Genomic DNA, 27,873 nt, shown 5'->3' on the forward strand with positions numbered 1-27,873 from the left:
TACTTAACTCTTTGGCCATGCATTTCTTCACCACTCTGTGCTTCATCTGACACATACATGACATCCTAACTTAAGCACCTAACTACACAAAAACACAGGTAGCAAGTTTATCCATTCATCTTAGTTGGACATTTGATTTTTTTAAAATATGTCTTGGATATTATAAACAGCACTATAACCTAGACATTCACATATTTTTCCCAATACTGTATATACGTTTTTAATTAACTAACAATCTCAAAGGCTTACTTTAGTCTCTTTCCTCACATAATCTCTGATAATCTCTTTTGTCCCTTAGATGGATAGGGTTTTTTTTTTCCTTTTTACTTTCTATTTAAGTCTCTTTTCACATGTAGTCTCTGACAATCTCTTGTCCCTTGACGCATGGGTATTTTTTTCCCTTTAGTTTTTACCAGTGTTTTAAAAAAGACCAAAATTATCATAATCAATTTAGAAGTCAAATCAGTTTAATAGTTTAATTATAAGATTTGTGCATTAGGTTATACGCTATTTTGTCTGAAGAATGTCTCCACAACGACTATAATAGAAGAATTTTATAGTTAGAATATAGAACAAAGCAAGGCAATGGAGGTGCGATATCTAATCAAACACATTACCTTAATAAGGCTAAACAATAAACTTTATATTGATAGATTAATATTTAATTTTTAGGAGACTAAAACATCCTTTTTACGAGGTATTTTTTTTTTCTGGAAGGATTCTTCCCTAAACAAATTTTTAATCTGGTATTTTTTTTTGTCACACTCACTAAACTATTTATCCTGTAGGCCTTTGGAATTGCTGTTCCTATAGACAAGAACTTCTGTTCCTCAAATATTAGCAAAGTCTCATCTCATACAATCATTATCATACATGAAACTTTATCAATATATATTTATTCGAACATTTCTCTTAGATTATGATTTTGTATGAAATGAAAAACCTGGTTCCTTTGCCGCACTTCCTCATTCAAGCCATAATAACAAGTTTTGTTGTTGTTGTTGCTGTTGTTTTGGTTTTGGGTCACACCCAAAGTACACAGGTATTACTCATCGCCCAGTAATCAAGAATCAGTCAGGTACCTTAGAATAAATAATAAGTTTTAACACATGTATATACATATATAAATTGCTCAAAATGTACACTTTCAAATGAATGAATGAGAAGAAACAATGAATTCACATATAGCATGACATAAGTCTTAAAGAGTAAGTAGAATTTAAACAAAACACAGTAATCCATTGTTAATATTAATAATTATAATGTCTAAACATTGCTAAATATTACTAATAATATTACAGTAAATTGTGAATGTCAGTGGCTATATGACATAACAAATATCCACACTATTATTTCAAAATTTTCTAGGTATCACAAATACAGAAATTACCTACATTGTTTTTTTAAACTCCACATATAAAAATACAAAACTATATTGTGAGATGGGATTATACTGTTATAAAATAATATCAAATACTACTGAATAAAATAAAAATCAAGTGGTGCTAGAATATCTCCAACCAAACTGCAGAGAATAAATCATAAGAAATTAAAAGGTTAAACTATTTACTTTTTTATTCCTTTATAATTATAGCATTATAATAGAATATGAGTTTGTTAGCTCTAGTAGGGGATACACTTTATATACATTCTTAAATTTTAGGATTATTGGATTCAATTTTCTATATCAGTAAATTATCACCTATTCTTCCTATTATTAAGAACAAAATTCTTTACATTTCATCTCTTCATATAAACAAACCTTCAGCAAATTAATCAGATATTACTTTAAGGATACATGAATATTCATTGCAAAATATGTGCAGCCACTTCTTGCAACTTCTATTACTAGCATTCATATACAAACCCAAACTATCCTTGATATGAACTTTTATAAAAGTCTGATAGGGGCTGGAGCGATAGTACAGTGGATAGGACATTTGCCTTGCATGCAGAAGAACTGAGTTTGATTCCCGGCATCCCATAGAGGCCCCTAAGCACCGCCAGGAGTAATTCCTGAGTTCAAAGCCAGGAGTAACCTCTGTGCATTGTCGGGTGTGATCCAAGCAGCAAAAAAAAAAAAAAAAAGTCTGATAAACTGTATTATTGACTAAGTGCCACTCATTTCATACTATCTGCTTCAAACTATCCGTCAGCAGTTAGTGTAGATAGATCTTATCTATTTTAAGTCAATATTAATCTTATGCAAGTAAAACTCATGTTGATTTATGGTTCCCTGGTTATAATGCTTTGAGATGGGCATATAATTTGATATTTTCTCACAAAATTCACAAACTCATCTAATCATAAGAGAACGATTGGCAAACCTAAATTTAGCAACATTTTATAAATTACTTAGCCAATATTTTTCAGACATGCCAAGATCATTAATCAAAGTAACCGACTGACAAATTATCTTATATTGGAGAGGATATAACAACTGCAATATAATATAGTAGATTGTGTCTTGAATTAGATAAGGCACATTAGTGGAAAAATGGAGAAGTTTGAATCAAGTCTAGAGGTAATAGATTATAACATACCAATGAAAATTACTAAAGTTAGGTAAAAACAAACATGTCATTTAATTTGACATTAGAAATTATGAGCCAGGGGCATATAGAAACATGCAATTATCTTTAAAATAATCTTGTAAAGAATGGAGGGATAGTACCATGGATAGGGTTAACCTGAGCTTAATTCCTGGCATTACATATGTCCCAGAGTCCTACCAGTTTCAAAATATCACTTTGGAGTAAAGTCATTTTTAATGTTCCTATACATTTGGCCTCCCTTGCCTTTTTCAGCCCTTCTTACCACAGTTTGTTGTACCTCATTTGATCACTTTATTCAGCCGTATAACACTAAAAAGCTCATGTTTCAGTTCTTATAACATTTCTTTTACATTTTTCCTTGATTATTTACATAACTCTGTTAACTCTGTTATTTACATAACTCTGTTAACTCTGTTATTTACATACCAGGCTGGAGTGATAGCACAGTGGGTAGGCTGTTTGCCTTGCACGTGGCTGACCCAGGTTTGATTCCTCCATCCCTCTCGGAGAGCCCGGCAAGCTACCGAGAGTATCCCGCCCGCATGGCAGAGCCTGACAAGCTCCCTGTGGCATATTTGATATGCCAAAATCAGTAACAAGTCTCACAATGGAGATGTTACTAGTGCCTGCTCGAGCAAATCGATGAATAATGGGAGGACAGTGCTACAGTCCTACAACTTTTTACATCATATCTTTCAGAAATTCTGTAATCAAGTATGAGCTGGAGAGCAAGACCTTCCCTGATCATCTCTCAAAATAGTACTTTTCCTCCAAAACCCTATTTACACTCACCAGTCTATGTATCCTCCATATTTCTTCTTCATAGCAGTAACTCAGGACCTCATTCATTTATGTTTATTATATCTACAATTCTATCAAACAACTTGTTTTAATTATTACCACGTTTCTGGTTCTTAGAAAATTAAATGATTATTACATATTTGTTTTAGCTTTATAATATTAATTATGAACTCATGGCTGCTTCTCCGGGAATGGAGCATAAAATGAGGCCCGCATAACCATGCCACTGGATTTGCACCAGGCTGTTGTCACTCAGGGCTTCTGGGGGGGTGCGGGGACAGTGAGAACATTTTCCACTCTAAGGGACCCAACTCTGGAAGTTGACCTCCACTACCCAACTGCCGCCATACTCCAGGCTGCTTTCCACATGCTTGGTCCGAGTCTGACACATGAATGAACATATTCCTCGTAATACATTGTAAGAAATTTTCTACACATATTCCAAAATTACCACACCATATTTGATGGGGTTCAGACAGTAAGCAACAAATCATAGATGGAAAATATATGTATTTATAAATATATATATTAAATATATGTGTCATATATTTATATTCATATATAGATGGAAATATATCTCGGCAAGGTACCAAGAGTATCCCACCTGCACTGCAGAGCCTGGTAAGCTACCCGTGGCATAATTGATATGCCAAAACCAGCAACAATAACAGACCTCATTTTCCTGACCCTGAAAGAGCCTCCAATCATTGGTAAAGATGAATAAGGAGAGAGAGATTGCTAAAACCTCAGGCCTGGGATGAATGGGGACTTTAGTGGAGCCCACTTGAGTAAACCGATGAACAGTGATACAGTGAATATTAATTATATGAGGAAACTCAAAAACCCAACTTCACCGAAACAAACAGAAAATTGGTGCTTACTAGAGCCTGGAATGCTCATGTAAATAAGAAGCTTGTGTGTAAAGGGTATATATCGTCACCTATAAAATAAATAATAGGTTTGTAGTAAGTAGTAAGTTTGACAAACATTAATAAACAGCATGGAGGCTATAATTAGTAATGCTTTGTTTTATACTTTTAAGTTGATAAGGTAATAAATCTTAAATTTATTTAAATAAACACAGAAAATAGTGACTGGACAGGTTTTCTTGATGATATATACATATATAAACTAATCCCATTCTGCAACTTAAACGTAGGACAATATTATGTCAATTATTTCTGTATAAACCTAGAAAAAGAAACACATATTTTGTGAATGTACACTTGAAAGAATTAATGGATTGATTTGGTTAGAAAATAATTGAAAACATTGAATTTATAAATAATTAGGTCTAATTAATAAATAAATAATTAGATTTAATTATGAACGTGACAGTTCTTGCTGAAATAATTAAAGTTCATTGAATAAGAGACATATGGTCACCTTCTAGAAACTTAGAATTTTTAATTGTGGTTTGTACTATGAAGGGAAGACTTCAGCAGGCTCCTTATTTAATGTGGGATGGTCAGGGTAGTTCTTTCATAACTATATCTTCCTTCACTCCTATCTAACCTGCTTCCTGCCTTACTTACACAAATTCAACCTTTTTAGTTTATAATTTTACAGCTTCAGCATATTAGAAAGAGTTTGAAAAATAAACTCTATTTCCCTGACACATTCATAGTAATGTTTGAATTCTGGATCAGATTCCTGCCACTTTGTTTGTATCCCAGCATAGACCTTGTTTTAGTTAAAAAAAAACCATAGTTTTTTTTAACTAAGAAACTTTTTTGTGTGTTCTCTTAAGAACAATAATTTGCTTCTATGCCAAAAACTATACAATGAATGCAAAGTTCATCAGAGATCTGTATTATCTACATGTTTTATTCTCTTCACTTACGTCTTTGAAAATGTGTTGTCTCTATCTGAAGTATAATTTTCACAATTTTAACAGCACTTTTCCCCTCTATCATAGCACTTTTTCAGTATATTGATTGTGGTGGCAAAAACTAAAGAAAATTCTGTTATGCATTTCACTTGTTATAAAGGACTTCACCAACTTAGCGAGAAATGTAATTGTTTTTTGAGTGAATTAGTTGGTTGGCTTATGAATAACCTTTTTTTCAGCCCCTTTTTGCCAGATCTTGGCAACCCACCCCACTAGTTTATAACATTATGTACATTGCAGTTTTCATTTAAATTTAAGCTAAAAGCAAACATTGAGTCATTTAAAAATTATTTTAAAAATATTTTTTGTCCTAAAATTGCCACTAAAATGGTATGTGAGGGGAAGAAGTAAAGAAAGTTTTAGTTCTTTCCCTTAATTCAACAGTGTCAGTTGCTGCATCATCAGGGATATGAGAAAGAGACTGATAAAAAAAGTGAATTTTTTTTATTTTTACAAATTTATCTTCTTTAAAAATCATCAGATTAATTTCTTTAAAATAAGTATCATTTTGACAAATGCATGCATTTTGATAATTAAGGTAATACTGCATGTAATGATAGCAAAAGCATAGCGGTTAGGGCGTTTGCCTTGCACGTGGCCGACCCACCCAGGTTCGATTCCTCCATCCTTTTTGGAGAGCCCAGCAAACTACCGAGAGAATCCTGCCTGCACTGCAGGGCCTGGCAAGCTCCCCGTGGCTATTCCATGTGCCAATAACAGTAACAACAAGTCTCACAATGGAGATGTTACTGGTGCCTGCTCAAGCAAATTTATGAGCAACGGGAGGACAGTGCTTTAGTATCTAATTATAAATGCAGTGCTAGGTCTAATTAAAAATACATTGAAGACTTTACATTTAACATACATAATAATTTATATAAAAATACTATGAAATATTATGACTGCCCTCCAACGTCCTGATGAATCTATTATATCTTCCAGAAGGGCAATGGTAAAGATTATCCATGACTTCTACTCAAATCTCTCTGATAGCAATGTCCTCTTGCCCACATACCAAATTCCACAGGATGGATATGTTGTTCCCAACATTCTCTCTTCCGAAATCCAACACACCATTCTATTATAAAAGAAGGGAGGCCCCTACAACATTGGCAACTATCACCCAATTTGCCTGTTGTCTGTCGTCTACAAGCTGTTCACTCGAGTCATCCTGATTACAGATGATTGATTGGCAGAACACTGGATGAAGGACAACCATGGGAGCAAGCTGGGTTTGAAAAGGATTCAGCACAATCGACCAATATCCACATGGTAACAAAGCTCATTGAGGTTTCTCGGGAGTTCAAGATGCCGCTCTGTCTAACATTCTTTAAAGAAAGTTTTAAAGAAGGCCTTTGATTCTGTTGAGACTGAAGCTGGCATTGAAGCCCTAGACAAACAAGGCGTTGAAACTCAATACATCAGCAACTTCTGTGAGCTGTATTATGGATTCACTATCAGGATCTTACCATTCTACAAAGAATTGATCATCAATATCTAGAGAGGGGTTTGGCAGGGTGATACCATTTCACCGAAACTCTTCACTGCCACCCTCGAGAATGTCATGCTATGACTGGAATGGGAAGGAATGGGAATGAAGATAGATGGTTGGCAACTACACCACATCTGCTTTCTGATGACATTGTTCTAATAACACCAAACATTAGCCATGCAGCACTAATGCTGGTCAACTTCGACCATGAATGTGGTAAGTTCGAACTGTAGCTGAATCTCACGAAAACAATGTTTATAAGTAATGGACTCGTTACTCATGTTTCATTCACTCTCAATGGCAAAAATAAAACATCTCCAAATGCAGCAGTTATGTGCACCTAGGTCGAGAACTCAGCATGACGAACAACCTGGCACCCGAGTGGTGCAGGAGGAAGAGAGCAGTGTGGAATGCCTTCAAGAGCATTGAAGAAATAGCTAAGAGGACAAAGAACCTCTGGTTCTGGGCACATCTCTTCGATTCCACTGTTCTTCCTGCATTAACACACACCTCAGAGACCTGGGCCCTTGGAAAACAGGATGAGAATGCTATTCGGGTCTCCCAAAGAGGAATCGAAAGAGCTATGCTTGGAGTATCTCAGTTTACTCAAATGAGAGAAAGAATCCGGAATTCCAGCCTCCATCAACAGTCAAGAATCAGGGATGCTGTCTCATTTGTCAAGGTTTCGAAAATCAGATGGGTTGATCACGTAATTCGATTTGGAGATGACCTCTGGACTAGAGCCGTTACTGACTGGATTCCACATTTTGGTATGTCAAAAGATCATGTGGCCACCCACCTATGTGATAGTCAGACTTCTTTGTCAAAACTCTGAAGGACTGGTTTGAGGCTCTTCATGTTCCTGGAGCAAGCAGATGCCACTGGGCTATACTAGCATGAGACAGGGACAATGGAGACATTACTGAGGCCCACTCGAGAAAATCGATGAGTAACAGGATGTCAAGTGATCAAGCCACTGTAAAATAAACACTATTCCAAGTAGCTAAAAACTGTAGTTATATTTATATCATATTGCTAAAGGAATAAACGATGAATATTACTGGATTCAATGCTAAGACTGAATTTCTTTAAAAATTACTCTAGAACAAATTAATAATAATAAACATGTGTAACAAACATGGCTCTGGTATTATTCTTTTTCTTTTTTTATGTTTTATGCTTAGAAAGTTTTATCTGAAGTCAGTAAAAATAAAGTTTTATTTATCTTACATAAAGTTACATAAATTTACAGGCAGTAGGAACATTTCAAAGATAGTATCTAAATTCTCTAGCAATATAACAAATGATCCCATAACAATAGCTATTTTACTTCAAGTAATCATAATTTCAGTCTTCCAATAAATGGATACATTCAAAATAGTGTTTTGTAATCATTAATACTTTAGAAAAATATTCAAATATTTGATTTAAATGAATACTTTTTTCCACAAAGAACTTTAGTTCTTTTTCTATCATTTTGCAAAGAACTAGGTAACAGCCCAAAGGCCTGTCATTGATCAGGAATTAGAAATATCGTGTCACATTATGTGTAAAAGCTGAGTGTGGTGGAATGAAGTTTTAGCAGACTCTGGAGTTACCTCAGAATCACAAAGCAATTAGCCAATAATGTTAAAAAGTTATGGCTAATTTAACTAATGGTTAATGGAGCCTAGTAAAACTGTCAGAGTTGATGATCCCGGGGAGAATTTGTGAAGGAGTACCTATTAAAGCCAGGGTCCTTATCTCATTTTAGAGTTTAATCAGTTCCTGGAATGACAGGATCCAGTAAAGTTATGATAAAAATATGGTTTTTGTTTCTAATTTTCTTGAAGTATAAATGTGAACAGTAACAAGAAGGTACAAATTTGTTTCTGATTATATAGCATAGGGAAAAAAGCCATGCTCACAAAATTATAAACAAAAAAATTTCTAGGACTACTAGGATAAATGGACCTTTAATCTATAAAAGCAAGGCACTGATTTTTCTCTATAGTTCGAAACTATAACATTAACTATATCTTTGATTTATTAAATTAGAAGTAAATGCAATTAAATATACCCATAGTTGAAATGATGTCGAAGGATATATAGAGGACACAAATTTACAGAACGAAGTCTTTCAAAAAGGTTAGGAAAAATGGTAGTGTCGTCTAAACAATGGTTTTGAAGTCTCCAGCTAAAGGGCAATGCACATTCTTTATGAGCTTTATGTTTTATTCATTAAATGGTTTGTGCTTGTCTAAGAAGTTATGTGCTTTCACAATGATTTTTATGGAAGAGATTCTTTACTCTAGGAAAATTCAGCTTCCCAGTGCAAGATATGCACTTGTGTCTAAAGTACCAAACATAATAAATGCATGAGAAAGTGGACATGCATACCAAAAAGATTAGAGAAAATCTACCAAAATAATAAAAAAAAGTTTTTATAGAAATATATTCACTAAACATATCTTAACAAGCTTAAGGATAATCCCAGTACTCTAGTTTATATGTAAAAGTACATTTGCACCTCACCTTATATTAATACTTTTTTATTGTAGATACCTGGAGAAAAATGTGAGACATGTATTGCTATTAATTTACTGGTGGCAAAAATAAAAATCATCACAACTGAAATAACAAAAGAATCAGCTTGATCTATATTTTCTACCATAAGACATAACTCCAGTTTTATATAAATTTGCATGCTATATTATCTATAATACGGTAGGAACCCAATTATTAATGCTTAATAATTATTCATAGAGTAATTATAATAAAATCATTCAAATTGTAAGAGTTACCCTCAAATTATGATTAGCTCAAAACAAATGCAAGTATTATCTATTATCATATTTAAACTATTTGTATATATACATATATATACTGAAGATTTCAATAATTAATTGTATAGATTACAATCTGTATCTGATTGTAATTAAGGAGAAATTTATTCTAATGGGAGTAACTATGGTTTGAATGTTTGTGTCCTCCTCAAATTCATACTTATTTATTGTACCATGCAAAATCATAGAATCAGTACACATGATAATCAGAGGGTGATTATATTATGATTAAAGAACCTTCATAAATGAGTTTAGTATTTTTATAAAGAATCCTCAAATAGTTTGGAGACCCCTTCTCTCGAGTATATAGAAGTCTCTGGCTGGTAAAAAGTCATTTCTGGCCTGTGAGTCAACTGGTTTCTAATTTCTAGTCTTCATACTTAAAAACATAAATTCACATAAAAAATATATACCTAGCTGTGGCATTTTATTACAACAATCTGAATGCATCAAGACTAGGTGGAAATGAAAAGACATTAAGAAGACAAATCTGGGTAAAATTTTATATTAATAGAGGCGGGAAAGATATATTAGGCCATTTGGTTAACAAAACCCTTCTATTCATTTATCAAGACAAGTAAAACATACCTATTTCCTAAGCAATACAGTGTGCATTAGAAATGCAAAAGCAAATAAACTAGACAAAGCATCTACACTAAAGGAGGTCACATCTTAGAAAGAATAACAGACAAATAAAAGTCAAGCAGTATAAATTTTCTATCACTTCATAAATATATGGGCAACTTCTCATTAACAATTGGGGCAATGCTCATAATCATATCTAAACCTGTCAAATTAGATTTTTAGGGTTTTGTAAGATTTTTAAAGCTTAAATAACTTCAGTAACTAGGACAAATGATCTGAAGGTAAAGATACAGCTCAGATACCGTGTGATATAAAGCAAGCAATATTAAGAAAATCAACATATTATTGGAACAGAGCACAATAATATGACATCTTATTATGACATCTTATTATCTCATTCCTACTTTGGACAAACTGGCAGGCTACCCAATGTAACCTGCCCACACGGCAGAGTCTGGCAAACTCCCCGTGGCATACCCAATATGCCAAATACCAGTGACAATGATGGGTCTCATTCTCCTAAAGGGCCTTGAATATAGCACTTTCTCAAAAATCTCAGGGCTAGGATGAAGGAGACATTACTGGGGCCTGCTCGAGGCAATCGACGAATAACAGGATGGTCGTGATTCATGATTGGAACAGAGATTACATGTATTGAGGTGGTGAGGAGAAAAATAGTTGGAAACCTGGTAAAGTGTATTCCTTTAAGGTTTATCCTTTATGGCCTCTCATCATCTGTATTGCAAACCATAATGCCCAGAAGTGGAGAGAGAGTAAGAAGGAAGGTGCCTGACACAGAGGCAGGAGCTAGGATGGGGTGTGTGTGAGGGAGGGATACTCTCAATATTGGTGTTGGAAAACACACACTGGTGGGTTTTTTGATCATTGTACAACTGAAAGTCAATCATAAAAGCTTTATAACTGTATCTCATGGTGATACTATAAACCATTTTCAAAAATTAAAAAAATTAAAAATAAAGTTTATCCTTTATCCTTTGTGTGTCAGCTGATTTGAGATGCACAGAATAAGAGCCCTCACTTAAATAGAATGCAATTTAATTTGTTTAAGCAATTAGTAAATGTAGTGGTAAAACACAATTTTCTTAATATATTTATTATACTTAAATTGGTGGCTTTGTGTAGCCCATATAGAGAGAAATGGGAATAGAAAGAATCCACCTGAGTTTACTTATATGTGAGCTTTGCTTTCATTCCAGTCATGTAATTAACATCCTGGTACCTGATCTACCCTTACACAACAATATTACAGTCATGCTTGCCTTTATCAAAAGCAAAACAGGAATTAATTTCTATCCATCCCTTCCAAAATTACCGCCAATGTCCCTAAATATAGTGTAGCCAAATACTATCAATCCTTTCTCCTGAATATATTTCTAACTCCACTTAGTGGTGCCTTAATGGTATCTGCCTATTTGACAATCATTTCCTGATAACTTATTTCTATGTCTTAAATCTCAACCTTTTTAGTTTATTGTGCACTTTATAGAGCTACTGTAAATATTTCTAAGACACAAAGTTAAATGTGATTTTTTCCTAGACATGATTTATCAACTGTGCTGTAATTTTAGCTTAGCAACCCTTGTTTATCTTTTAATCTTAGAACTTTATTTTATAGAACATTATAAAAACTATAAACTTTCTCAGCAAATGAGAGTCTACTAGCTATTTTCATGTAAAAATTCAGAAAATTCATGAAATCGAGGTTCATAAATTGTTTTGTAACAAACTTCATATCAAAAAGCTCTTTCTTCAATGTTTTGCTATATCTGTATGATAAAATCAGAGATCCTTAGATTGCATGAAGAGGGTCAACCTAAGAAATTTCAGGAAGATTGCTCCATACCTGGAAGCCTGCCTCATGAGCAAAGGGGAGAAGGCAGCTGGAATAGAGAAGGGATCACTAAGCAAATGATGGCTGGAGGAACCAGTCAGGATGGAAGATGCGTGCTGAAAGTAGATAATGGACCAAACATGATAACCTCTCAGTATCTGCTTTGCAAATCATAATGCCCAAAAGTATTGAGAAAGTATGGGGAATACTGTTAATTACAGGATGTTAATTACATCACTGGAATGAAAACAAAGCTCACATATAGGTAAACTCAGGTGGACTCTGTCTATTCCCATTTCTCTCTATATTTCCATGGAGGCAGGGGGAGGGTGGGAAAGGGGGGGTATACCGGGGATATTGGTGGTGAGGAATGTGAACTGGTGGAGGGATGGGTGTTTGATGATTGTGTGATTGTGACCCAAACATGAAGGCTTTAAATACCTCATGGTGATTCAATAAAATTTAAAAAAAGAAATCTCTTATTTTCTTCATTTCAACAAAGTTTGTAAACTTTGAAATCTTTGAAAAATTATTTCCCAAACACAAATTTAATTCTTATTTCAAAATCACAATATTAATGAACATTACCAAGCCAGCATCTAAAAATTCTGCTGAGATTGTTTTGTTCTGCTATAATTTTCCTACCTGAATAATGTATTAGCTCTCACTGAATGAATTTAAATATTGTTCTCTAAGCCTCTGTTTCTCAACCTTTGTCCAACATTGAACCCTTCAAATCTGTTTTTAACCTTTGCCACCCCTCACACACCCCACCTTACTGAATGACACTCTAGTTTCTTGCTATGTCACTTGCATTTACATATGATTCACTTGAGGTACTCCTGGAATACCAGGGGTTTGTATGTGTATCCATCAAGTGCAGTCAAGTTGATGTTAGAAGTGTTTTACATATATACATATATATACACACATATAAACATACATATATACATACATACATATATATTAATGAAAAAGACTGGGTTCAAATTATTGATTGTCAAAGAAAATGATATTGACCTCAAAGGAGATTATTTTTTCTAATATATATATTTGATTTTGATTATTGAAATGATTGGTTCACTTTCAATGGACCAAAAGATATAATTCATGGGTATAAATTGGAAGCTAGGTATAAAAAATATCCAAACGTTTCCTTTGAAGATTCAACAAAATAGGACAGGTGAAAACAGATTAATTTATCTTTAATGTAATTTCATTCCAAGTTCCAGTGTTACTAGTTACCTGTGGCTTTTCTCAAAGCTGTGACAAGAAGCTCTGAAAAGTCAGAATAAATCAGTATACTCATTTAAAGTCTCTGAGTGAATTATTTCTGCTCACATTCTATTGGAGAAAGAAAATCACTGGCTTCTTATTTAATGGGGCAGGGAAGTTTGCTTTGGGTGTTCCAGTTGGAAGCACTGCAAATTGACAAAGTGTAGTGTGTGGATATATAATTGCACTATAATTAATAATGGAGTGTTAGGTGCAGTAATCCAATCTACCACATGTGAATTCTAAATATCTAGAAGGGACAAAAACTATGTACAGAACTCTTCTAAGTTTCTAGCACAAATATTTTGTTTGGGAATTGAAGAAAGATTTTTTTCTTTTTGGGTCACACCCAGCAGTGCACAGGGGTTACTCCTGGCTCTACACTCAGGAATTACTCAGGGGATCATATGGGATGCTGGGAATCAAACCCAGGTCGGCCCCATGCTAGGCAAAAGCCCTACTGGTTATGTTACCACTCCAGCCCTGAAAAAGAATTTTTAATGCTGAGATTCACCAGGCATAGTTTTCTTCCGTCACCTTAGTTTTCTTCTAGAACTTAAGATCTGATAGTCTGAATGTGTAATATGACATGGACCATATCCAATGTTTTGAATTTATTGAACTCAAATCTGAAATATGATATTAAACTAATTAAAAGTAAATTAAATAATTTAGGAAATAAATACTACAAATGAATACAAAATTTTGTGAACCTAAATTTTATTGATAATAAATGGAAAGGTCGGACTACAGCTGAATCTTACGAAGACAATGTTTATGAGAAACAGCCTTGTTCCTGAAGCTCCATTCGCTCTCAACAGAACCACCATCTCCGAATGCAACAGTTATATATACCTAGGTCGAGGAATCAACATGATGAATGACCTGGCACCTGAGTTGCGCAGGAGGAAGAGAGCGGCTTGGAATGCCTTCAAGAACATTGAAGAAATAACTAAAAGGACAAAGAACCTCCAGCTACGAGCACATCTCTTTGATTCCACTATTCTTCCTGCATTAACATATGCCTCAGAGACCTGGACCCTACGAAAACAGGATGAGAACGCTATTCGGGTCTCTCAAAGAGGAATCGAAAGAACTATGCTTGGAATATCACAATTCACTCAAATGAGAGATAGAATCCGGAGTTCTGATCTTCGTCAACGCTCAAGAATCAGGGACGCTGTCTCATTTGCCAAGACATCAAAAATCAGATGGGCTGGACACGTAATGAGGTTTACAGACAACCACTTGACTAGAGCCATTACTGATTGGATTCCACGGGACATCAAAAGATCACGTGGACGCCCACCTATAAGATGGTCAGACTTCCCACAACACCCAAAAGGAGAGAGAGAACACAGGGGATTGCCCTGACACAGAGACAGGGAGGATGGGGGGATGGGGGTGGGAGGAATATTATCCATGGTGGTGGAAAATGGGCACTGCTGGAGGGATGGGTATCTGATCATTGTATAATTGAAACCAAAGCACAAAAAATTGTAAATCTACAACTTTAAAAAAATATAAAATAAAATAAAGGGAAAAAAAAAAAGATGGTCAGACTTCTTCGTCAAGATCCTAAATGATCGGTTTGAGGCTCTGCATGTTCCTAGAACGAACAGATATCATTGGGCTATGCTAGCACGCAACCGGGATGAATGGAGACGTTACTGGCACCTGCTCGAATAAATCAATGAATAACGGGGATTAAGTGATTAAGTGATTAATGATATTTAAAAACATAGCAGAAAACTATATAAAACAAACTGATTTGACTGAAACAATTATGCCCTATGAATAAATCACATGGAATTTTGTCAAAGACAAATTTACCAAATGTTATAGGTTACTCATCAATCGGGCATGTATAAATATTTCACAAATTGTAAATTGGACCAGTTGAGATTTATGCACTAAAGAAAAATAATAGCTCATTAAGTTTACAAGCATTATAAAATGATACCAAAACATTCTTTAGATTTGTGATGAGTCATTGTTTGTTAAACTCTTAAATAAACATTCTGTATAATAAATAAGATAATCAATCTAAATTTATTGTATTGAAAAATCTATGAATTAAGAGAAGGCTAAACATACAGTAATGGAAATTTTCATTATTAAAAATAAACAAATACTTAAAGGAAGCCAACAAATTGAGAGCATTTTGGAATCAAACACCGCTGAATAAAATGTGTTTAATCATGCAGGATTTAAAGTCAATTGTCTGGGCTTACATCCTAAATCTACTTAATTAGTCATGGAAAGCTTCACTTTACTCATCTAATTCTCAAAAATAAGTGTTCAACAAGTTTATTTATTCTTATTTATTCACTTAACTTTATCTTGTAACCTTCTGAAGTAGACTGTAGGAATATTTTTATCCCCAAAGCAATCATTGTGAATATTTTTAAGTTTGGAGATCATAGTCTCTGTCACCATAATTCCCTAATCCATAATTTTTATATTAAAATAGCCATAAATAACAATAACCAAAAATTACATATGACTGGTTTAAAATAATTCAATTTGTAAAGATAAGTAGTAATCTGGATCAGTCTGATGTTTCCTGAACTGTGAGGATAGTATTTAAATTCTAGAAAATAATCTTTTAAAATTTCAACTACTTCTAATTCTATATTTAAATTTGATCACTTGATCACTTGACTTCCCATTAATCATCGATTTGCTTGAGTGGGCACCATTAACATCTCCATTTGTCCCTGTCATGTGCTAGTGTAGCCCAGTGGCGTCTGTTCTTTCTAGGAACATGAAGAGCCTCAAACCAATCGTTCAGGGTCTTGACAAAGAAGTCTGACCATCTCGTAGATGGGCGGCCACTAGATCTTTTGAAGTCCTGTGGAATCCAGTCAGTAATGGCTCTAGTCAGTGGTCGTCTCCAAATCTCATTACGTGTCCAGCCATCTAATTTTCGATGCCTTGGCAAATGAGACAGCGTCCCTAATTCTTGACCATCGATGGAGGTCAGAACTCCGGATTCTTTCTCCCATTTGAATAAAGTGGGTTACTCCAAGCATAGCTCTTTCGATTCCTCTTTAGGAGACCCGAATAGTGTTCTCATCCTGTTTTCATAGGGCCCAGGTCTCTGTGGCATATGTTAATGCAGGAAGAACAGTGGAATCAAAAAGATGTGCCTAGAGTCAGAGGTTCTTCATCCTCTTAGCTATTTCTTTGACGCGCTTGAAGGTGTTCCCAGGCGCTCTCTTCCTCCTGTATTTGTCTCTAACTACTGGCACTGTTTACTACTATTATTCTGAGACCTCTAATTGAAAGAGTAAAGGAGCATTTTGCTTACAACAAATAGATTTGATATTATAGGTTAGTGGTTCTGAAGATTTCTTAAGAGATGGCAGTGGTTAGTCTTCACACACGAGACCTTAATTTGAATGACTGAAATATATGAACTACTGAAATATTTTTGAGTTTTAGAGAATTTGGTCATTTGATTTGCCAATATAAGATTGCATCTCCATCCAAAATTTCCTGGATTGAATGGTTTTCATTTCCAGGTGATGGCAAAAGAAATCAGTGTGATATTTTAATGCTAAAGAGAATGGGTATTTCCTGTTCCATCAACATGGCTGCCAGTAACAAATCAGTGAGTCCGACAGATGTCCTAGTTCTTCACAGTTAAGATTCCCCCCCTACCTCTACTACTGCCAATTTACAGCAGCTGCAGAAGCAGAAAGGATTTCTCTAGGTTTCTCTAGCCCTTCTCTCTCTTTTCTACAAGGTCTTACTGCTTTAAAGCCTTTTTTTATTACATGTCACCAAGGATGTGGAGAGACCCCTAAGCTCACTTTATTTTTGTAAAAATTTTAATAATTTAAAAATATAGCAAGTGACTTTAGTAAAACAGAAATGAAGGTAAGGTTAGAGAGAGAGAGAGACAGTATACCAGATAAAGCATTTCCCCTGCCCACTGCCCCTACCCCAACCCCACATGACACAGGGTTTCCAAAGCACTGCCAGGAGTAAAGCTTGAGAGCACAGCTAGGAATAAGACCAGTGCACAGTCAGTTGAGACAAAAAAAAAAATCAAATAAAAAAATGTCAAAAAGTGAAATGAAATAATTGGCTTGCAAAATGTAAATTAAATAGATTCGGGAGATCACAGAACAGAATAATGTTATGAAGCAAAGGAAAGTTCTTTGGCAAGACAATAAGAAAGGTGAACAAGCTTAGTGCATGTAGATTATTGTATTGGTTTTCTATTGATGTCATAACAATATACAAATTTAAATTTGTGTTCCTTTTGACAACTCTAGGGTGAAATCACTGTCCTTAATCTTTTAAATTCTAGATTTCATTTACATTGTTTAGCAATAATCTTCATTTTATCTGTGTTTGGATGAAATAATAAATCACAACATGGTATGCCCATACATTATGTTGGGTAACATTGCTTTGTCCTTCCACAAGAAGCTTAGGTTTATCTGGTTACACCCATCAATCTGGTTACACCCATCACCAGTGCTCCTGAAGCACTTCCACTTCCATTGTGTTTACATGTAAACATGTAAACAGTCTTCCCTATGCTCTCCTTCCCACCCAGTTAATCAGCTTTCCCCTTAATCAGACTTTGTTAATTTGTAAGATCAGTTTCCCAGAAATCTATGATTTTATATGTATGAGTGAAATATTGCCTTTCTCCTCTCCTTATGCCTTGTGAATAGTTTACTTTAAAGTAATATCCTTTTTGTATAGATACAGGAAGACCGTTAACGTTATGCTTTGTAACTTAGGATTTGATTGGCCTTGAATATTGTTCACTCCTGGGCATCTTTCTCGACTTAAGCCTCAGTTGCCCTTAGTTCCTAACACCCCAAAAGCAGGGTCCCGACGAGGGACTGAATGGACCCAGGGCAAGCAGTGAGCTACCCTGGCAGCGAAATGGGCCAGGCCAAAGTGCCACGATTCTTAGCTATAAGTTAAGACTTTGATCATAGACAAATGCTGTCATGATCCAAAGGTAACGACAAGACTAAGATCCTGCTAGGGGTGGGAAAGACTATCTGGCCTGAGCACCGTAGTCTGAGATTGAGATGGCCCTAGAGAGCAATTCTATAAGTTTAAGATATTTCTTACTGTATCCATACAAAATGATTTATATTCTTGTATGCTTGTTGGACAAGGAGAGGAGAGGCACGCCCATGGGATTCTGCTCTAGGGTGGGTCCTCCTGGTGAGGAAGGATCTGTCCTAGGAGCGGTCTTCCCTGAGGCTAAGATTTCTACCCCTGTTGATCTCTACCCCTATTGATTGTGACCACACCTATGTATTTGTTCCCCCAATTCCTCATGGAGAGAGGATTTAACTGTACTGGAGGAGCGGGCGGGGCCAGAAGGAAGAAGAGAGTTCAGAGAGGATGAGAAGGAAGAGGAGGATGAAGGGGGATGGAGAAGGAGAATGAAGTAGCATGGGGGCAGAGATAGAGAGACAGATGAGGAGAGAATCAGAATAAACTACGACTAATACCTACCAGCCTGGCCCTCGTTCCTTCCTCTGCCTGACCATCGCCATCGACCTCTTCAGGGTGGTAGGAGGGTGAGACTACCGAACGCGGGTGGCGGGAGAGATAGAGCCACCGCCGTGTGGGTGCCGTGCCCCCTACTTGTGTGAGTTTACACACATTATTCTGAATTATTTGTCTTTTATTATGCTTATTAAATATTGCTATATTAAGTCACTGAAATATTGTTATTTTCTTTCTTAGTGCTACTAATTTAAAATTAAATCAACTAATCCAAATTTTATGTCTAATTGTTGCCATTTTCTAATATTTCCATTGTACTCATTTTTGATGTATTATGAAAACAGTTGCTGTCATATATCCAAAATGCTCATGATGCATTAACTTATAATTTCCATAGACATGATATTTATTTGTGATTTTAGTTAATAATCCCTTAGGCCAGGACCTTACCTTAATACAGGTGACATTTTACTTGACATAATTTTACAGTTATTTACAACACATTAAGCTCTCCTTTTAGAATGTATCAAGGCAGGATCCATTGCTACTACTAAAATCAGATAGATCATTAATACAAAAGAACTTAATTTTTATACACCATTTTAAAAAATCTATTCATATTGAAGAGACTATAAATAAGTAGTATGTACTTCTCTAGAGTGTTTCATAGAATAGTGTTAAAATCAGAATTATATTGTACTCTTTACCAATTGTAAGAATATTGCATTTCTTTATGACCTACTGAGTTAAAAATATTCTAAAGAATTTTTTTATATTTTATCTACTAAAGCAATGTAAACAATAATTTATCCTATTGGTATTGCTGAATTAAATAAAATGTTGGCGAGTTGCTTTTTTCAACTTATTTTCTTAACTTGTGCTTTAACCTATCTTTCATTTTCTTTCCTTTTTTTAGAAGGAAGATAGCACTTACTGAAACCTTTTTAGAAAGATGTGAGGAGAGGGAAAGCAAAACTTGTGTGTTCAAAGAGAACAGAGTCTTTTCCAGAGAGAAACCAGGCAAGCAAAGAAAGAGTCAAACAAACAAGATGCCTGTGAAGGAAAATCTCGAACTTGAAGAACAAGCTCTGTGATACATATTTCTGGTTCAAGCATCTACTACTTCCAATAATGCTCTTCTGATAGTGTACTTATTATCAGTAATTCAACAAACCAAGTTAACTTTAAACACATTTAGGCAGCACTGTAGCACTGTAGCACTGTCCTCCTGTTGTTCAGCTATTTGCTTGAGCGGGCACCAGTAACATCTCCTTTATGAGACTTTTAACTGTTTTTGGCATATTGAATACACCACAGGGAGCTTGCCAGGTTCTGCCATTGGGGCGAGATACTCGTGGTAGCTTGCCAGGCTGTCCAAGAGGGATGGAGAAATCGAACTAGGGTTGGCTGCGTGGAAGGCAAATGCCCTATCCGCTGTGCTATGGCTTCATTTAGGTAAGAAGACATTTGTTTTTATAAAACAACAATGTTCTCTTATATCATTATGACATACCCAATTTCTAAATTTTAGAAAGATGATTCAAACAATGTAAAAGTAATTAGGTGTGAATTATTGTGTGAAAGATAATTTTTATAATCCAAAGTGTTTATAAAAAACCCATTTTCAGTCACTGTAACTGTCACTGTCCTCCCGTTGTTCATTGATTTGCTTTAGCAGGCACCAGTAACATCTCACAACATATTGTGAGACTTGTTACTGTTTTTGGCATATTGAATATTTCAGGGTAACTTGCCAGGCTTTGCTGATACCTTCAGTAGGTTGTTCGGCTCTCTGAGAGGGTTGGAGGAATCAAACCCGGGTCAGCCATTTGCAAGGCAAACGCCCTACCCACTGTACTATTGCTCCAGCCCTTATACTTCAGTAAACTTATTTATTTAGGTGTGTGCAAAAATCAACATAGTCAATGTTAGAATGTTTTCAACACAAAAAACAAGTCTCATCATCCTTTAACTATCAGTTCTTTTATCCATTTGATGCCATTCCAATGTCCCAGGTTCAGGAAACCACAAATTCATTCCCCATCACTACATAGTTCCTATACTATTATGTCATAAAAATGAAATATATAAGAGGTCTTTGATTAACAGCTTCTTTCACTTAGCATATAGGTCTTCTTTTTGAAACTGTTTGTTTTCAATTGGGATATAACTGGTTTGCAAGGCTATATTTATTTACAGATACAGCTTCACACTGTTCTAAGTATCTGTAGCCCTGCTACAACCAACACCAAGAGTATCAATACTTAACCTCACTTTATTTTTTTTTCCCAGTTTTTTTTTTAAATTTTTTAATAGTGAGGCACCATGAGGTACAGTTGTAGACTTACACATTTTTGTGCTTGGGTTTCGATTATACAATGATCAAACACCCATCCCTCCACCAGTGCGCATTTCCCACCACCTCGGATCCCAGCATCCCCTCGCCCCCCAGCCCCTATCCCACCCTGCCTCTGTGGCAGGGCATTTCCCTCTCTCTCCTTTTGAGTGCCATGGTCGGCAAAAGAGGCGTTGAGTGACAATCATGCTTGGTCAACAGTCTACCCTCAGTATGCTCTCCCATCATGGGCGGATCCTCCCAACACGCTTTATTTGGTGTTCCCTTCTCTTTCTGAGCTCCCCCTTCCCCTAACATGTGTGTTAACCTCACTTTACAGACCTCTTTCTACTTTGATTTCACTTCCTCGTTAACCCACCAAAGCTTGTAACTACAGTTCAACTATCAATGTCTAAGGATTTATTTTATTTTTGTTTTACCTCATCAGGTTCTCAGCTTTTCAATATCCAGTGTCTGAGAAAGACACCTTAATACTTTGAATTTATCCCTGACTTATTTTATTTAACATCATCCCTTTCCGTTCACCCCATATTGTCACCAAAAGCAAGATTTCCTTTTTCATTGTGGTTAAGTACTATTCTTTTGTGTATGTATGCCACTTTTTTTCATTCTGTTATATACTGTCAGGCATTTAAAGCTGTTTAAACTGTATACTGAATATTGCACATAGCAGAAGGAAGGAAGAACCCCTGCACCCAGCCAAATACATACCAAAAGGAATTTTAAAAGTTAGTTAAAACAGTATACTTTTAATATAAAAAATAAGCTATGAAAATATGAAATGGCATTTTAAAAGTAACAAAGAAAGGGAAATGCTGAAAATATATCATTACATTAGAATCCTATATTCAAAAATTTGAAAATATGAAGAAAACCCTGAATTCAAAAAATAATATATACATTTTTAATGGTGCCAGGAATCAAATTTAGGGCTTCGTTCAATTGAGACATATGCTCTATTACTAAATCACATCTGTCATCCTTAAAATTGCTATAATTTTGACCCAACTGATTGCTATATAAAATGAATTCCTCAGGCAAAGTTTAATCTATTTCTTTTTTTTTAAGATTCATCAACACTTTGACCTTTCTTTCAAATCATTCATTGCATCTTAAATCTTCTTTATAAATGTGCTCTATCACAAATTGCTAGTGAAATGTTTGTAAAGGACATAAATATTTCATGCACAACAGTATTTTCAGCGCCAGCAATGTTCTGGTACATAGTAAACCTTCAATAAATATTTGCTAAGTGAATGGCTAAATAAATAAATAAATGGCTTTGTGGTCTTTAACTTTGAAAATCAAGGTCACAGACTCTGTAAGTGCTTAGATTGATTCCAATAAAGAAAAAGGATCTTAGAATTGTTTGGCAATACAAGCGTCAGACTTTAACAGAGATCATTCTTAATGTTTTGAAACATTTGGATAAAGAAGTACATTATAACAATGACATTTTGTTAGAATTAATTGATATTCCTATAAATACATAAGGTAAATAATTTTGGCATTTTTGTCAAATGACAGAGAGGAATAAGATAGTTATTTCTTTTAGTCTTTGTGAATAAATCAATTCCTTGAATATAACTTAGTATAAAATGCCAGAATGTAAAATTTTTAGGGTAGATCTGAAAATATAGGTAATTTGCTCAAGATTTGTGGAAATTAGAACTATATAATTTACTTTGTATCAATTAGAACTCTATATGATTACAGTAATACAAATGCTTTGGAAGTAAGTATGAAAAAAATATTAATGGCTACAGAAAGATATGTATAAGAAAGAGAAAACATTTGGGGACTAAAGCAAAAACCACAAGTTGCAGGCATAATTTTTTGTTAACAAATAAATGAATACAACATTTATAAGTTATTCATTTTCAGATTCAGTTTTAATCATTTATTCCAGATCAGTTCATTATATAAGTTCCTTGTGGCTTATTTGATATGCCAAAAACAGTATCAAGCCTCACAATGAAGATGTTACTGGTGCCTGCTCGAGCAAATCGATGAACAAGGGAAGAACAGTGCTACAGTGCTAATTCATTATATATGGAAAGACCATATGAAAATCAAGAAAATTGAACTTGTCCTCTGTAGGAAAAATACCAACAGTAGAGACTGGGAGATAAGACAGAATGGGGGCAACGACTATGGTCCGAGAAAATCAAGAGGAAGGAGGAAGTGGAGCTGAAAGATTATAAAGTATTATGTATGAAACCCTATCAGCATCATCACAGTAAACTACAATGGAAATTCTTACAGGTTTGATAAAGGACTGCTCTTCATAGAGGCAGACTGATGGGTAGGTGGCAAAAGGGGACGATTTGGGGAAATTGCTGGAGGGGACTGGGTATTGGTGAAGAGATGGTATATCAAAAACCAAATCATGAATAACTTTGTAATTGCATAGTGACAGATAAGAAAATATATTAAATTCAAATGGCCAAAATTATAAAAATAATAAATTTTATTCAGCAAAAAATGTGATGGCATTCATAGCATTGTAATATTTTCTTATTCTTTCATAGACATTCCTTAATTAATAACGACTGAGTATAAAATACACTTATTAACATCTGGTGGACTAAATTGCTTTTGTTAAAAATCCCATAATTTATTATTGATAATTTAAAAAGCAGATAAATAAGCTTGAATTATATAATATAACTTAATTCAATAAATGTTATCATATTTGATTTAACAGTGACATGTGTCCTTTCAGATCAGAAGCACCCTGATTGTCAACTAGCTAGCTGTGTTCCAGAATAATGCTATCTGAAGCAATAAACATGTGAATATTAGGATGATGAATCAGGAATCTGTATTTGGATTCCTATTCTCTTTTGTACTCCTACATATGGAACCACAGTAGGAAAAAATTTAGTGCTTCTTCCTAAACAACTCTGAAGCAATCTTTTTATGTTTCTATTTTCTAGTCTTATATATATATTGGTGACCACAAAACCCACGAAATTAGTAATTGTGGCTTATTCATATCTAGGATTTGAATTCCAGCATCTAGGATTCTACTTGACATAGCTAATAGTCAATATATTCTCATAAAATAAGTGCATTCAAACCCCATGTTATAGATATTTTGTTTTATAAAGACCACAAAACATATTTAAAATAATGGCTTATCTACTAATGCCTTATCTACTTTTCTCTCTGCAGGTATTCTATTTCAATACTCATTCTCACTCTTCCTTTTGCATGCTGTATGAGATGTACTTTAATGAAAAAATAAAACTGGGGAATAGAGAGAAAGCAGAGTACGAGTACGCCTTGCACATGGCTAACCTGGCTTCAATCCCGAGGATCTCATATGGTCTTTTGAGCACTGTTGGGAGAGCCAGGAGTAAGCCTTAAGCACCGCAGTCAATTTGCTGCATATTGTGAAAGGAGAAAGGAGTATCCCTATCTAAATAACTAATATGCCCATATTCACCATTTTATGTTATTCTTTTATCTTGCTTTTCTATCTGATGAGATAAATTGTAATTTATTGTCAAATTTTCTATTATATAATGTTATAGGATATAGTCACCATTTCTTACCTTTGATCCTCAGGGAAAAACTTATTCCCCTGAAAAAGCGTATATGAACCTCCTTCAATTTCTTGACTCAATTGTTAAACACAGTGAAGCTCTGTTATTGTGTGTCTTTTATATATCTCCTAAAATCCTTATTGTGTTAATATATACTGTTTATTGCTATATCAATATCTACATATAAGAACAAGCCTCTTGATTCGAATTGCAGTTGTCAAATCAGCTTATTTCTCTTTATTAGTTATCATGACTAGTATTAGAATAAATATTGAGACTGAAATTGTCTTAAATATTGTTAATGCTCCCTTGACTATATTATTGGAAATGTGATATTGCATTTATACTTTTGAGTTTTTGAAGACCTCTGTATTATATTCTGTATGCAGTGAGGCACATTCTCATTAACAGAACATGAAGATTTCTTTACTTTTCCACTGCAATACCAGATATGAGGTGATATTTTAGCAACAGTCTAATTTCCTTTCCCCTAAAGATTAATTATACTATCTTTTAATGTAGTATTAGATTACTGTATTCTTCTTTGAAAAATATCTACTCATTTCTTTTTTTTCTCTCTTTTTGGGGGAGGTTGGGGATGGTTTGGGGGTATGGGAGTATGGGGGCCACATCTGGGCGTATTCAGGTCTAACTCCTGGCTTCATAAACAGAGATCATTCTGGGGAGATGATTAAGATATATATAGTTCTAGGGATTAAACCAGGGTTGTTTATGCAAGATTAATGCACTCACTGCCCTTTCTGCACATTTGTAATGGGATCATTTTTCTGATTAGTTGGTTTTTTTTGCTGTTGAGTTACACAAATCACTCATATAGTTTGGAAATTAACCCTTTGTTATATGCGTGATTTTCAAAAATACTATTCTATTTAGTAAGTTTTTTGTTGTTGTTTTGATAATTTTCTTTACATAAAATGTTTTAGTCGAAAAAATCTGACTTGTTTATTTTTTACTTTTGCTCATTGTTGTTGTAGCACTGTAGCACTGTCCACCCGTTGTTCATTGATTTGCTCGAGCGGGCACCAGTAATGTCTACATTGTGAGACTTGTTGTTACTGTTTTTCGCATACTAAATATGCCATGGGGAGCTTGCCAGGTTCCACCATGCGGACAGATACTCTCAGTAGCTTTCCTGGCTCTCTGAGAGGAAGGGAGGAATTAAACCTGGGTTGGCCACATGCAAGCAAATGCCCTACCTGCTGTGCTATTGCTCTAGCCCATTGTGTTATTGTACTCAGTGTATTATTTGTGTCAAATAATAAAAAGAAAACAAATCCAGAAATGGTATCAATGAGTTTAACTCCAGTGGTTATCCTAGCAGTTTCTATAGTTTTAGGTTAAAACTGACATTTTGGGGGGAGGGAAGGAGCTTCCATTCCATGGTACTCTGGGCTTACTCCTAGTTCTGTGCTCAGGGATCACTCCTGACAGTGCTCAGGAGAGCTATGAGGTGTGTGAGTTAGCTATATTCAAGGCAAGAATCTTACTTAAATTCTATATTCTTTCTTGTCCCAAAGGATCTAATTACTAACATACTAAAAATAGCCTAAAATGATAAGTAGAAGAAATGTTCCAAACACTCTGACAGAGTTTCCTTCAAATATCAGCATAAAAACCTTCAATAAAATAAAAAATATTTGTGATTTTGAAGTGATGTTTGAGTTGCAATATTTTAATGTTTATTATAAATCTAGAAAAATACAGTATAAAATTAACAATTCTCTATTATAAAGCTAAATTATTTATTTAAAGTACATTATTTCAACTTTTCCCTTTCAATAATTCAGATAATTTGTTAAATAAAAAACAATCTTTCAATAGTGTCGTGATAATAAATGAAGACAGAACAAATGGCAAATATGATTCTGAACTCAACATGTATTTTGTAGATGTAAAATATCATACAATAATTTAATGAATGACTTCACCTAATCCATTTTCTTTCTGACCTATTTTTAAAAAATATTGTATGGAAAAAAGAATCTTGCAACAAATTTTAAACAAACACCCATTAATATATGTCAACTATCTTTATATCCTTGTTATACTTGCCCTATATCTCTCTGACCTCTATTTGCTCCCGACTTGTGGCTAATCATTGAAATTTATGGTTGAGATTCTTTACCAATATAGGTAGTTAAATCAAACACATAAATTCAAGATTTTATGGGTTATCAATGAATATAAGTTTTCAAGATATAATTTTAAAAATTATAGGTAAATTGGGTGAAATATTGGTAAAATTTAAATTCCTAAGTTCCTTTTGCTCACATTAAAAATCATTTTGGACTAAATTAACATAAGTGGTCTCTACAATTACAGTATAATCATATAAAGGGAAGATATTTTGGTTATTAAGCATCTTATTTTGTAAGCTACATATTTGACTTGTTGTGTTTCCCAAATGGCACAGGAACAGTGAGGGCAGGTCTTTGTTTCAGTCTGGAGACGATGGACTAGCATGCTAGACTAGAGGTTGAAATTTTTTTTTTTGGAAAATAGAAGGAAAATGAAGAGAAACTCCCCAGGAAGGGAGGAACTGAATATTGGTCTATGTATGGCTTATTTTGTGGTATCTTTTATAGGAAAACGGGGTCTTTGTTTCCTTGTCAAATGATAAGGATTGTACAGAGAATGTAAGGATCCTACAGAGCAGTGAGAGGGTTTTAGATCCTTCCAATTATAGATTTGAACCTTATCCTTAAGCATTGCCCATTATCTCTTAATCTCCAGTGAACCTTAGCTCTTGGAAAAAAAATTTGGTCTTTAGAAATTACTAAAAGGTAAAGGTAAAGGCCCTCCCGTTGATCGTCGATTTGCTCGAGCGGGCCCAGTAACGTCTCCATTGGAGACTTTGTTGTTACTGTGTCTGGCATATCGAATACTCTCGGTAGCTTGCCGGGCTCTCCGAGAGGGGTGTAGGAATCGAACTCGGGTCGGCCATGTTGGCTGCGTGTACGGCGAATGCCCTACCCGCTGTGCTATTGCTCCAGCCCTAGAAATTACTAACTTCCATTTTTCAGGAAGAGTCCAAGATTTTGCAGAAACATTTAAAGTGTGGATTGAAGAAAGATCAAACGAAGCTTCTCACAGCAGCTGGTTATGGGAAACCGAGGCTTCCTCTTTCACAATAGTGAACTTTAAACAATTCATTTTTGTATATTCTATATAAAAGC

This window comes from Sorex fumeus, unplaced genomic scaffold (genome assembly GCF_029834395.1).
Source record: "Sorex fumeus unplaced genomic scaffold, SorFum_2.1 ptg000008l, whole genome shotgun sequence".
Taxonomy (NCBI): domain Eukaryota; kingdom Metazoa; phylum Chordata; class Mammalia; order Eulipotyphla; family Soricidae; genus Sorex; species Sorex fumeus.